The 12,175-nt window shown below is 41.1% G+C and overlaps 2 non-coding genes across 2 annotated transcripts; both read right to left on the bottom strand.

The window, feature by feature from the left end:
* Positions 1-1,473: 1,473 nt before the first annotated feature.
* On the bottom strand, positions 1,474-1,593 carry LOC138141050 (5S ribosomal RNA). Its single transcript, XR_011162947.1, has one exon. It is a non-coding gene; the product is annotated as a 5S ribosomal RNA (ribosomal RNA).
* A 10,165-nt stretch (positions 1,594-11,758) lies between these two features.
* On the bottom strand, positions 11,759-11,878 carry LOC138141049 (5S ribosomal RNA). Its single transcript, XR_011162946.1, has one exon. It is a non-coding gene; the product is annotated as a 5S ribosomal RNA (ribosomal RNA).
* Between the last annotated feature and the right edge of the window lie 297 nt (positions 11,879-12,175).

Below are 12,175 nucleotides of genomic sequence, written 5' to 3'. Positions count from 1 at the left end.
CTGCACTACTGCCGCCGGGTGGAGGTGGGATACGAAAAGAAGATGGGAAAAACCGAATTTTATTATCGTATTTAATTGACGTCACAGTTACTTTGGCGAAACAGGAGCTCGCTTTTCGAAGGCATGATGAAAAAGACAGACGAATCAATTTGATATATAAAACCTAACAGGAACGGCTGGTCCATGAGGTCATTTGGGTAATGACCCCCTAAAAAATAAAGGTTTTACCCAACACCAGCCGCGACTGCAATGTACACAAGATTTTTTCTACAATCGCAACTATGACTGCTACATATTATGTTATTTCAACCAAATCAGAAGTACAATAATTTTGAAAAGTAAGTGCAATGTATACTTCTAAATCTATCTAAATTTATTAATATGTAATTTTTTTCAAAACTATCGATCTTTCTTTGAAACATTTTCAATTCACAATTCACTGTTGGAAGCGCTGTACTTTTTAGTATAAATACGTATACGAAAAATTAAAATAATAGTTGAATTAACACATCGTTAAATGTTACGAGGAACATAGTTTTTTGGATTACACAGCAAAATCTTGGAATTTCAGTCCGATATTACTCCATTGAGTCTTTGGACTCACAAATAAATACCTCGAAAAGCCGACAAACATCTGTCTAGAACTTTTCTAGTAACCAGAGGTATCGTAAACGACCCGTGTTTAGACCTCTTTCGTGAAAGTGACCGACCGCCGGCGCCGCTCGATTTCGTCATAAATCTCAGCCGTACCCCCCACGATAATTGACAAGTCTGTCATACAGCCCTACCATTTAAAACCTTTATTCTCTTCGTTTTAAAAATAGTTTCGCATGGTTTTTCTCTCTTCTCGTTTTACAATGGTCCAGTGACTAATAAATGAGTGTTGTGTTATGAGTTTGTTCGAGCTCAAAAAAACGTGGTTCGAAATTGTTTAACGTTTAACGAATGGTAAGTTATTCTAGTTTTTATGTTGGTCTTAACGTGTTAGGGGCCAAGAATACAACATTGTCTGTCCATTATAACATAGAACTGATATGTTGAATTCAGATCTCTAATTATTTAAAAACCAAAAAAATAAAGCAGCAGTCAAAGTGGCATGTACGCGTAACCTAATATATATTTTTTTTACATTAAAAGATCGCCGTCTTCCTCGTCGCACTTACGACATTTGCATATGTTATCTTTGTTAAACTCACGGAAGGAATATAATGAACCGGTCACCCGTCCAAGTGCTGACCGCTGCCCGCGTGGCTTACCTTCGGTGATCGAACGACAACCTTTACCGTTTGGACGAGTTTTTATTCTGCAATTGTTTACAATTAATCGACAAAAAAAATTGTTTTCTTAATTATCTAGTACTTAAAGCTATGAATCTACATTATACGGGTCTGTGCATGTTTCCGAATACCTGCACGAAAAACAAATCGGTTCGGTGGTTGCTATGGATTTCAAAAAAAAACAAAAAGTGTTGGGGGGCAACGGCACGCTGTGTTCCCAAGCGGTCACCCATCCAAGTACTGACCGCGCCCGACGTTGCTTAACTTCGGTGATCGGACGAGAACCGGTGCTTTTCAACGTGGTATGGCCGTTGCCGTGGTGTTTAGGTGTGATCGTTGGTGTAAAATATATTGCTTTTAACATTCCGATGCACGAATATGAACATCAAAACGCGATGCGTTTCGTTTCCGTATGCACTTACCCTCTGACGACCGACGTCGGACCGAACTAACGGGAAATCCCACAACAACCACCACGTCACGCTCTAACGACAAGAGAGACTACTAGACGGACTGGCGATCTCCCGCGTCGCACATTTTTCGACCGCCGGCGGCGGTGGAAAATCCAGAATTTCACCCCACCTACCGCGCTGCTTGCTCCGACGACGACGAGATTCCCACATTTGGATCGACCGAAATATAAGTAATATCAGGAAGTTCCGATTTTCGAGAGGAGACCTGTGTTTCTATTTACCTATCTATAATAATTATCGTTATAATCATCATATCATTATTATTATTATTAACATTATTATTTATTACCATTATTATTATTATTATTATTATTTATCGTCCCTCGGATTCGGCGATCTTCGAAAATCCAAGTTGGACCGTTAGACATTCGAACGCGGTGTGCGTGGCTGACGAGTTGTTATTTTTGGCGTTTTTTCTTCGATCTTCACCCCGACTTCGGACGACGCAGGTCGGACACGAAATTACGAAGAGAGAAAGACGGAAGAAAGGAAGAAAACCTGAAGATCCGTCGAAGAAAATATCGGAAAACTCGTAGGTGCGGCATCGGTCGGGACGATGAAGACCGTCTCCTTTCGGATGATCCTCTCGACGGACTTTCGGCCGTCCCGAAGGGTCCGGACGGCAACGGGACCCGTCGTCGACTCGTCCCGTTTCAACTTCCGCCGAAAACGATCGACCTGAACGTCGGAGAGGCGGTTCGCGGCATCCTGTTGTCGGAATTGCCTCGGTTCGAACACCAGGTCCTTTCTGTGCTTCGACCGTTTCGGAAGCGTTTGGCGACGCGAAGATGTCGTAAAATCGAGAAGGTGGCGCGGTATTCCGGGAAGAGATGGACCAATATTTCGGCGAACGAAATATGGATTCCCGGAATCGACGCGTCTACCCCGCACCGCCGACGTAAACCGTCGGTCCCGAATCGAAACCGTGACGACCCGGATTTAGGGCTGGTGGTTGGAGGGGCGTGTACCTGATTCGAAACCCACCGACGTTCCGAGACGAACTTCGCTATCTCCAGGGAAACTTCGGAAACCGAGTTCGGCCAGCTTGATCACACGGTGGCGATGGTGATCGAGGAAAGAGGACGATGCCATCACGCGGGCAACGATTCCGAGGCCTGCAATTTCTTCGACGGCGGACGCGGTGCGCGTTCAGTCTTCCGTCCGCAGTGGCGACTATTTTATAAAGACTTAGAAAATTTTTTTGTTCAATTCTCGTTCACGAGGTGCTCGAAGTGTACGTGTGTGAGCAAGTGTTTTTTCAATAATTATTATTAACTTTTAACGTTTTAACGTGAAAGATGGCCGACGTCGAAAATCAAACAGCATCATCGGTCACCACCGGTTCCGCTGCCACCCCTCAATCCCACGCGAAGAAAGAGAAAAAAGCGAAAAATCCCAGGGCGAAACCGTCCCATCCTCCGACATCCGAGATGGTAAACAACGCCATCAAGGGACTCAAGGAACGCGGAGGATCGTCTCTTCAGGCCATCAAGAAGTTCGTCGCCGCAAATTACAAAGTCGACGCCGAAAAGGTCGCCCCTTTCATCAAGAAATATCTGAAAGGCGCCGTGGCGTCGGGATCTCTGGTTCAGACGAAAGGTAAGGGCGCGTCGGGTTCGTTCAAGCTCGCCTCGTCCACCTCCGGTGGTGCCAAAGTCGCCTCCGCCTCCGACAAGAGGAAACCCGCTTCGTCCGCCGCATCCAAGACGAAAAAAATCATCCGCCAAACGTACCGCCGTCGCGACGACTTCCGACAAGGCTTCCTCGAAGACAGCCAAAAAACAAGCCTCCCCCAAAGCGAAGAAGACTGCTGCCGAAAAGAAGAGCGCCGTCGCTGCCTCCGCCGCCGCAGCGAAAGCCAAGAAATCGGCCGCCTCCTCGGCAGAAAAGAAAACTAGAGCCGCCCCGAAACCCCGATCGCCTTCCAAAGCGAAGAAATCTAACAAGGCTGGTCCGACTAAAAAACCCAAAGCACCCAAACCCAAGACAGCCAAAGCCATTCCTGTCAAGGTGAAAAAGGCCGCTTCGCCGAAGAGGAAAAAGTGAGAAACGTGGATGGATACTCGACTCATGTTCGTTCGGCTGTGCCTCGTTCCGACGTCATCATCGTACTACCGGCAACGGGGCACGCACAAATGGCCCTTTTCAGGGCCACACGATAATCTACGACGAAAAAAAGAAATAAAACTATCCTTACGGCGAAACCAAATAAAATAGATAGCATCAGCTGGCAGGTAGGTGATGACAGGATGCAATAAAATTTTACGAACGACCGCAACCCAACCCGAATCGAGAGGACCGACCGATTATTGACATTTTTATTTTATTCATTTCCGGTTGAAGGGCGATATATTTTTTTTTTTGCCTGTAAAGTTTGAGGTTCTGAAAAGAACCGATTTTTTTGTTATAAAATTCGTGTTTCGTGTTGTTCTTCCGAAACACGATGTGGAAAAATTTAAGCGCGTTCACCCCGAATACGTCTGGCAAGTTGGATGTCCTTTGGCATGATGGTTACACGTTTGGCGTGGATGGCGCACAAATTCGTGTCCTCGAACAGACCGACCAAGTAAGCTTCGCTCGCTTCCTGGAGGGCCATCACGGCGGAGCTTTGGAAGCGCAAATCGGTTTTGAAATCCTGAGCGATCTCCCTCACCAAACGTTGAAAGGGAAGCTTGCGGATGAGCAACTCGGTACTTTTCTGGTAACGACGGATCTCACGCAGAGCCACGGTACCAGGTCTGTAACGGTGGGGCTTCTTGACGCCGCCAGTGGCGGGAGCGCTTTTCCTGGCCGCTTTGGTAGCCAGTTGTTTCCTGGGGGCTTTTCCTCCGGTGGACTTGCGTGCGGTCTGCTTGGTCCTGGCCATTTCGAATGAAACGAATGAAAAACAAAACTGACAATTATTAAAATCGACTCTGACGATCGTTAGACGTGCACGCGTCGAAAGGTAAACGGGTACTAAAAATTCCGCCATATTAAATTGTACTTTTATACGTGAACAAAGTCAACGGCTGACTTCGTCGATTGGTCGATGGTGAACCGTTGAATCTATATAAGGCTCCGTTAGTTGAAATTTTGCGGTAGTTGACTTCCTAGGGACGAGGTGTGCAGGTATTTTGTGTCAGTTGAAATAATCTGAAAAGATGACCGGTCGCGGTAAAGGAGGCAAAGGATTGGGAAAAGGAGGAGCGAAGCGTCATCGCAAAGTCCTGCGTGACAACATCCAGGGCATCACGAAACCCGCTATCAGAAGATTGGCTCGTCGTGGCGGCGTGAAACGTATTTCCGGTTTGATCTACGAAGAAACTCGCGGAGTCCTGAAAGTGTTCTTGGAAAATGTCATCCGAGATGCCGTCACCTACACGGAACACGCCAAACGTAAAACCGTGACAGCGATGGACGTCGTCTACGCTTTGAAACGTCAAGGACGCACCCTCTACGGTTTCGGAGGTTAATTTCCTGGCGCTCTTCACCGTTCGAGAAAACCAGAATAAAATACGAAATACAAAATCGGTTCTTTTCAGAACCACAAAATAAAAATAAGAGGAAAAAAAAGAAACATGATGTTCTTTCGAGAAACAACGGACAATTATTACTAACTGACTACCTGATAAATGTACCAAGATCGTAAACACCCCTTGCTTTCCTTTTGGCATTGCAGTCGTAAATGATAATAATACAAAAAGAAAAGATGCATCGGTCATTTTACGAAAAAAAAAAGCTATAGTGGCCCTGAGAAGGGCCGATATTTTGAGTTTTCGCCACGGAGATGGATCGATCGTTCGTTTAAGGTTTCTTCTCGGTTTTTTTGGGTAAAAGTACGGCCTGAATGTTGGGTAAGACACCGCCTTGGGCGATCGTAACTCCGGACAGGAGTTTGTTCAATTCCTCGTCGTTTCTGATGGCCAGCTGCAGATGACGCGGTATAATACGTGTCTTCTTGTTGTCACGGGCAGCGTTTCCTGCCAATTCTAGAACTTCGGCGGCTAAGTACTCCATGACGGCGGCCAAATAGACGGGAGCTCCTGCACCGACGCGTTCCGCGTAATTTCCTTTTCTGAGAAGACGATGTATCCTACCCACCGGAAACTGGAGACCGGCACGGCTCGAACGGGATTTCGCTTTTCCCTTCACTTTACCTCCTTTACCGCGACCTGACATTTTAAGTTCGTTCGTTAGACACCACGAGAAGTAATAAAACTGACGGACGGGACTCGTCGATTGTAAAAGCTGGTAGCTGTGCTTCGAATTTATAGCCTCCGTGATAGGAGAATAGGACGTGACGATTGGTGGGAGCCCGTTTTCAGGTGGGGTTCTGGTGAACACACTACCTATCAGAAAGGTGGTGGTGCAAAGTTAACGCACGCACACGAGTCAGAGCAGTTCGCGAGTTTGTTGAATCGAATTGAATTGAAAAATGCCGCCGAAGACAAGTGGTAAGGCAGCCAAGAAGGCCGGGAAAGCTCAGAAGAACATTTCCAAGAGCGACAAAAAAAAGAAGCGCAGGAGGAAGGAGAGCTATGCCATCTACATCTACAAGGTGTTGAAACAAGTCCATCCCGACACCGGTATCTCTAGTAAGGCTATGAGCATAATGAACAGTTTCGTGAACGACATCTTCGAACGTATCGCCGCTGAAGCTTCCCGTCTGGCACACTACAACAAACGTTCGACGATCACCAGCAGAGAAATTCAAACTGCCGTGCGTCTGTTGTTGCCCGGTGAGTTGGCCAAGCACGCCGTCTCCGAAGGTACCAAAGCCGTCACCAAGTACACCAGTTCGAAATAGATGTTTTTCGTTTTCGACACATTTATAAACGGTTCTTTTCAGAACCACAAAAACTCTCGAACAAAAAAGAAAAAGACGTGAAACAGCGATTTTTAATTAACTTTTATTATGTCATTATTATTATTATTAGGTTTCATGCATTATCGGTATTTTGCACCCATGCCTATCCAACTTGTAGTTATGTGGTTATTGTATTCGAAATAATTTAGTTGATTGAGGTTATGTTATGAATAAATTTCTATTTTGCCAGAATACAACTCTTCGGAAGAAGAAATCAAATAAACAATCGTACATCTGCTGAACAACCTAGTTGATGGTTGATGGATTTGCATTACCCAGCATATAGCCTAAATGTTCATCTTTAGTGAAATTAAAATTACTTAGCTTTTTTAAGAAAGAAAAAATTAGAACGAATTCTCATCGAAAAAACCGCGATTCCTACAAATGATACAGATGGTTTTGTAGTCGCGTATGTTATTGAATACAATGAGCCGACATTTTTCCGACTCTTTGTTTCATCGAAAACGTTGTTGACATTAGCAAGGAACGTTAAGGATTCCCTGAAACAGACAATTTCACTGTTTTGGAATAGCAGTATGTGCAAATGAGAGGACAGAAGACTTTGAAAAAAGGAGTGAACAAAACTGTACTTTAGTACAGAATGTTATGTTTATTTTAATTTCAATTGTTCCTGTTTTAATGAGATTTTTTATGTTCCTAAATCATTTTCTATTTTTTTTTTCATTAGAGAAGAGTTATTGTCGAGTTATTATCTCTACCTAGCATAAAAATTAAAATACTTTGCAACATTACGTTATTATACATTGCATATCTGACATAAAATACTTGCAAAAATTACTTAGCTAATTAATATTACGCATGACAACTCACATTATTTACTTTGCAAAACATTATAGAATACATAACAGATAATTGTGACCCTGTGTATTGTTCATTGGAATTAAAATAAAAAAAACGTGATTTCGTCAATCGCCGTTATTTGCGACTTCAGGCAACTGTCGCTAAGAGCTATTTTTGTTTCTCCGTTCAATTTCCCGATAAAATCGTCGACTTAGTTATTAACTAAGTTCTTCAGTTAGGTGGTATCAACAATACCACAATAGCCATGTTGCCGGAGTTTTTTGATAAAAGACTTGCTAGTTGGAATACAGAAAATATTTACCAAACACCTATTCACGATAATAAACCGGGGCACTATTGTGGGTTTTCGGTTGGTTTTATATTATATTAGGTACTCACCCTTCGTAACGTGTCTCCACGAAAAAACGTCACTTTCACACTAACCACCTTTCGTTTTAACTCTCGCGACGATAACTGAAATGTTGACGCGCGCCGGACAGATTCACGGACATACAACCACCCACCCACCCCGCGCCCCGGTTTCCGTCTGGACTGGTTCTGTCGTCCGAGTGAGTGCCAAAAATTAGCGTTCGTCTATTAAATGATTGTTGGATGATGATTATTGACGGACACTTTTATCGCACCCGATCACACTTTAGTTACTACCTACGTTTAGTATCGACGACGCATCGTTTCGATTATTGAAATTCGAATTGAATTTTTTTTTTTTCTAGTTTTCGACGTAGATTCGCGTGACACAAATATTATGAGCCTTTTTGGATCGATTTCGTGTGCATCACGCCATTTCTACGGGCGAACGTGAATGTGTGATGTTGACGTGATGGAAGCAACGTTTAGGCAATCCGCATTACGTATTACTATCAATTATATTTTAAACGAATGAAAACTTCAATTCAGAAGTGTGATAATCCCGATCCATTCAAGTTTTGTTAATTTTAGATTAAAAATGCGTGAGTATTGTACTATTGCTAACGATGCCAAAACATCGCATATTCAATGTAAAAAGAACAAGAGCAACGGGCCATTAAGTTAATTTAAAAATAACTCGTACCGGATAAGTCGAATACGTATCCAGGGAAAATTTATTAATTTTAAAATTGACCGGCGGAAACAGGTTCTCGCCTCCCACCACTTTTGTGTAGCGGCCGCCAAATCAATTTTGTTTTTATATAATTGATTCAAAAAATTGAAATTCACGCATAGTTATCTGTGCCTGAAGTGGGTCATTTTCATTGCATTGTTAGTAAGATCGAAACCATAGAAACCATACAAAACGCATACGACTATTTCTGTTTTTCATTTCACGCACTGTTTTTTATTAGTTACCTAGCAACATGGTCACTGCATTGAAACTTCAGAGTTCCTTCAAAAATTTGAATTTTTAATTTCAATTTTTTGAATCAATGATTTAATATAAAAATAACTATTGTGGAAAACAGCAAAAAATAAAATAATACCACTAATTGGCGGCTGGTCAGGATAGACCTAACGTTCGAAATTTAGAAAAATATTTTTTTTATTTTAATACTGTTACTTTTCTAATGAAGTGCGAAATAAGTTGTGCCCCATAGCTATCTTTTTTATTTTTCACTACGACAATTACAAAGTGTTGATATTCACAACTTTTCGTGAGCACTTCGATAGAAATGAACAAGAACGCAGGAAAATTCCACACCGAATATTAATATTCTGTCTTGGCCCATGTTTACTTTTATCTACCGCAAAACAAAATGTTCGGATTTGTCAGGGGTATTCTGATTTAAAAAAAGAAGAACATTTGACGAATATTTTAAGTCTCAAACGTTTGGAAAATAATGCAACAACAATTCATAGACTACAAAAAAGCCTATGATTCAGTACCACATTCATGGTTAATTAAAATTCTTAAAATTTATAAAATTAATATTAAATTAAATCACCTTCTTTATATGGATGACATAAAACTTAACAATAACTGAAAATCAATCAATATGTCGTGGTCATTACGAAAATTTAGAATATATAACTAAAGAAGGAGAAATCATTAAAAATTTAAATAAAGGAGAATTTTATAAATATTTAGGTATTAATCAATCAAATCAAATTAAATCTATTCTTTTGGTGTTATAAAATGGTCCAAAACTAATTTAAAGAATATAAATATTCAAACTAGAGTTCTCTTTACAAAATTTTGTAAACATCACCCCAAATCTGCTGTTGAAAGATTTAATTTACCACGCGAAAATGGTGGTAGGGGTTTTTCAAATCTAGAAATTCTACAACACAATCAAATTGCTTCACTAAAAAATTATTTTCTCAATAGAGCTCGTGATATGACACTATAGCAAATATAAAACAAAAGTCTTTACATGGGAGATATTTTAAAGAGCTGAGGGTTTTATATTTGCAATACAAGATCTTGCACCGTTTTGGCTCACAGCGAATATAAAAAACGTCATGATATATTCGCAAAAATTATACACATGAATTTAGCAGTTAAATTCAATTTATTAAAGGATACACAACCACATTACATTTATAAACCAGAAAGTTGTTTAGAAAATGACAATTACAAATTATATTTTGATCGCACAGTTTTAACTGACATTCACATTCAGCATAACAGACCAGACATTATTATTTTAAATAAACAACAAAAGCAAGCATATCTTTTAGATATAGCTGTTCCAAATTCACACAATATAACACAGACATATAATACAAAAATTAATAAATATATTATTATAATTTCAGCAACAGGAATAGTACCGCAATCTCTTTTTAAAAATTTAAAAATTTTGGACTTAGAGAACACATAAAACACAAAAAAGTCAAAATGTGGAGGCGAGACGCCGGTAATTATGTTGATAAGCACTGCACTACTGCCGCCGGGTGGAGGTGGGATACGAAAAGAAGATGCTCTCACTGCTCTCACTCACAATAAGTTCGGAAAAACCGAATTTTATTATCGTATTTAATTGACGTCACAGTTACTTTGGCGAAACAGGAGCTCGCTTTTCGAAGGCATGATGAAAAAGACAGACGAATCAATTTGATATATAAAACCTAACAGGAACGGCTGGTCCATGAGGTCATTTGGGTAATGACCCCCTAAAAAATAAAGGTTTTACCCAACACCAGCCGCGACTGCAATGTACACAAGACTATGACTGCTACATATTATGTTATTTCAACCAAATCAGAAGTACAATAATTTTGAAAAGTAAGTGCAATGTATACTTCTAAATCTATCTAAATTTATTAATATGTAATTTTTTTCAAAACTATCGATCTTTCTTTGAAACATTTTCAATTCACAATTCACTGTTGGAAGCGCTGTACTTTTTAGTATAAATACGTATACGAAAAATTAAAATAATAGTTGAATTAACACATCGTTAAATGTTACGAGGAACATAGTTTTTTGGATTACACAGCAAAATCTTGGAATTTCAGTCCGATATTACTCCATTGAGTCTTTGGACTCACAAATAAATACCTCGAAAAGCCGACAAACATCTGTCTAGAACTTTTCTAGTAACCAGAGGGTATCGTAAACGACCCGTGTTTAGACCTCTTTCGTGAAAGTGACCGACCGCCGGCGCCGCTCGATTTCGTCATAAATCTCAGCCGTACCCCCCACGATAATTGACAAGTCTGTCATACAGCCCTACCATTTAAAACCTTTATTCTCTTCGTTTTAAAAATAGTTTCGCATGGTTTTTCTCTCTTCTCGTTTTACAATGGTCCAGTGACTAATAAATGAGTGTTGTGTTATGAGTTTGTTCGAGCTCAAAAAAACGTGGTTCGAAATTGTTTAACGTTTAACGAATGGTAAGTTATTCTAGTTTTTATGTTGGTCTTAACGTGTTAGGGGCCAAGAATACAACATTGTCTGTCCATTATAACATAGAACTGATATGTTGAATTCAGATCTCTAATTATTTAAAAACCAAAAAAATAAAGCAGCAGTCAAAGTGGCATGTACGCGTAACCTAATATATATTTTTTTTACATTAAAAGATCGCCGTCTTCCTCGTCGCACTTACGACATTTGCATATGTTATCTTTGTTAAACTCACGGAAGGAATATAATGAACCGGTCACCCGTCCAAGTGCTGACCGCTGCCCGCGTGGCTTACCTTCGGTGATCGAACGACAACCTTTACCGTTTGACGAGTTTTTATTCTGCAATTGTTTACAATTAATCGACAAAAAAAATTGTTTTCTTAATTATCTAGTACTTAAAGCTATGAATCTACATTATACGGGTCTGTGCATGTTTCCGAATACCTGCACGAAAAACAAATCGGTTCGGTGGTTGCTATGGATTTCAAAAAAAAACAAAAAGTGTTGGGGGGCAACGGCACGCGGTGTTCCCAAGCGGTCACCCATCCAAGTACTGACCGCGCCCGACGTTGCTTAACTTCGGTGATCGGACGAGAACCGGTGCTTTTCAACGTGGTATGGCCGTTGCCGTGGTGTTTAGGTGTGATCGTTGGTGTAAAATATATTGCTTTTAACATTCCGATGCACGAATATGAACATCAAAACGCGATGCGTTTCGTTTCCGTATGCACTTACCCTCTGACGACCGACGTCGGACCGAACTAACGGGAAATCCCACAACAACCACCACGTCACGCTCTAACGACAAGAGAGACTACTAGACGGACTGGCGATCTCCCGCGTCGCACATTTTTCGACCGCCGGCGGCGGTGGAAAATCCAGAATTTCACCCCACCTACCGCGCTGCTTGCTCCGACGACGACGAG

The sequence above is a fragment of the Tenebrio molitor genome, unplaced genomic scaffold (genome assembly GCF_963966145.1).
Source record: "Tenebrio molitor unplaced genomic scaffold, icTenMoli1.1 SCAFFOLD_841, whole genome shotgun sequence".
NCBI lineage: Eukaryota > Metazoa > Arthropoda > Insecta > Coleoptera > Tenebrionidae > Tenebrio > Tenebrio molitor.
Note: the sequence above shows the minus strand (reverse complement) of the source record. Positions and strands in the feature narration are given on the sequence as shown.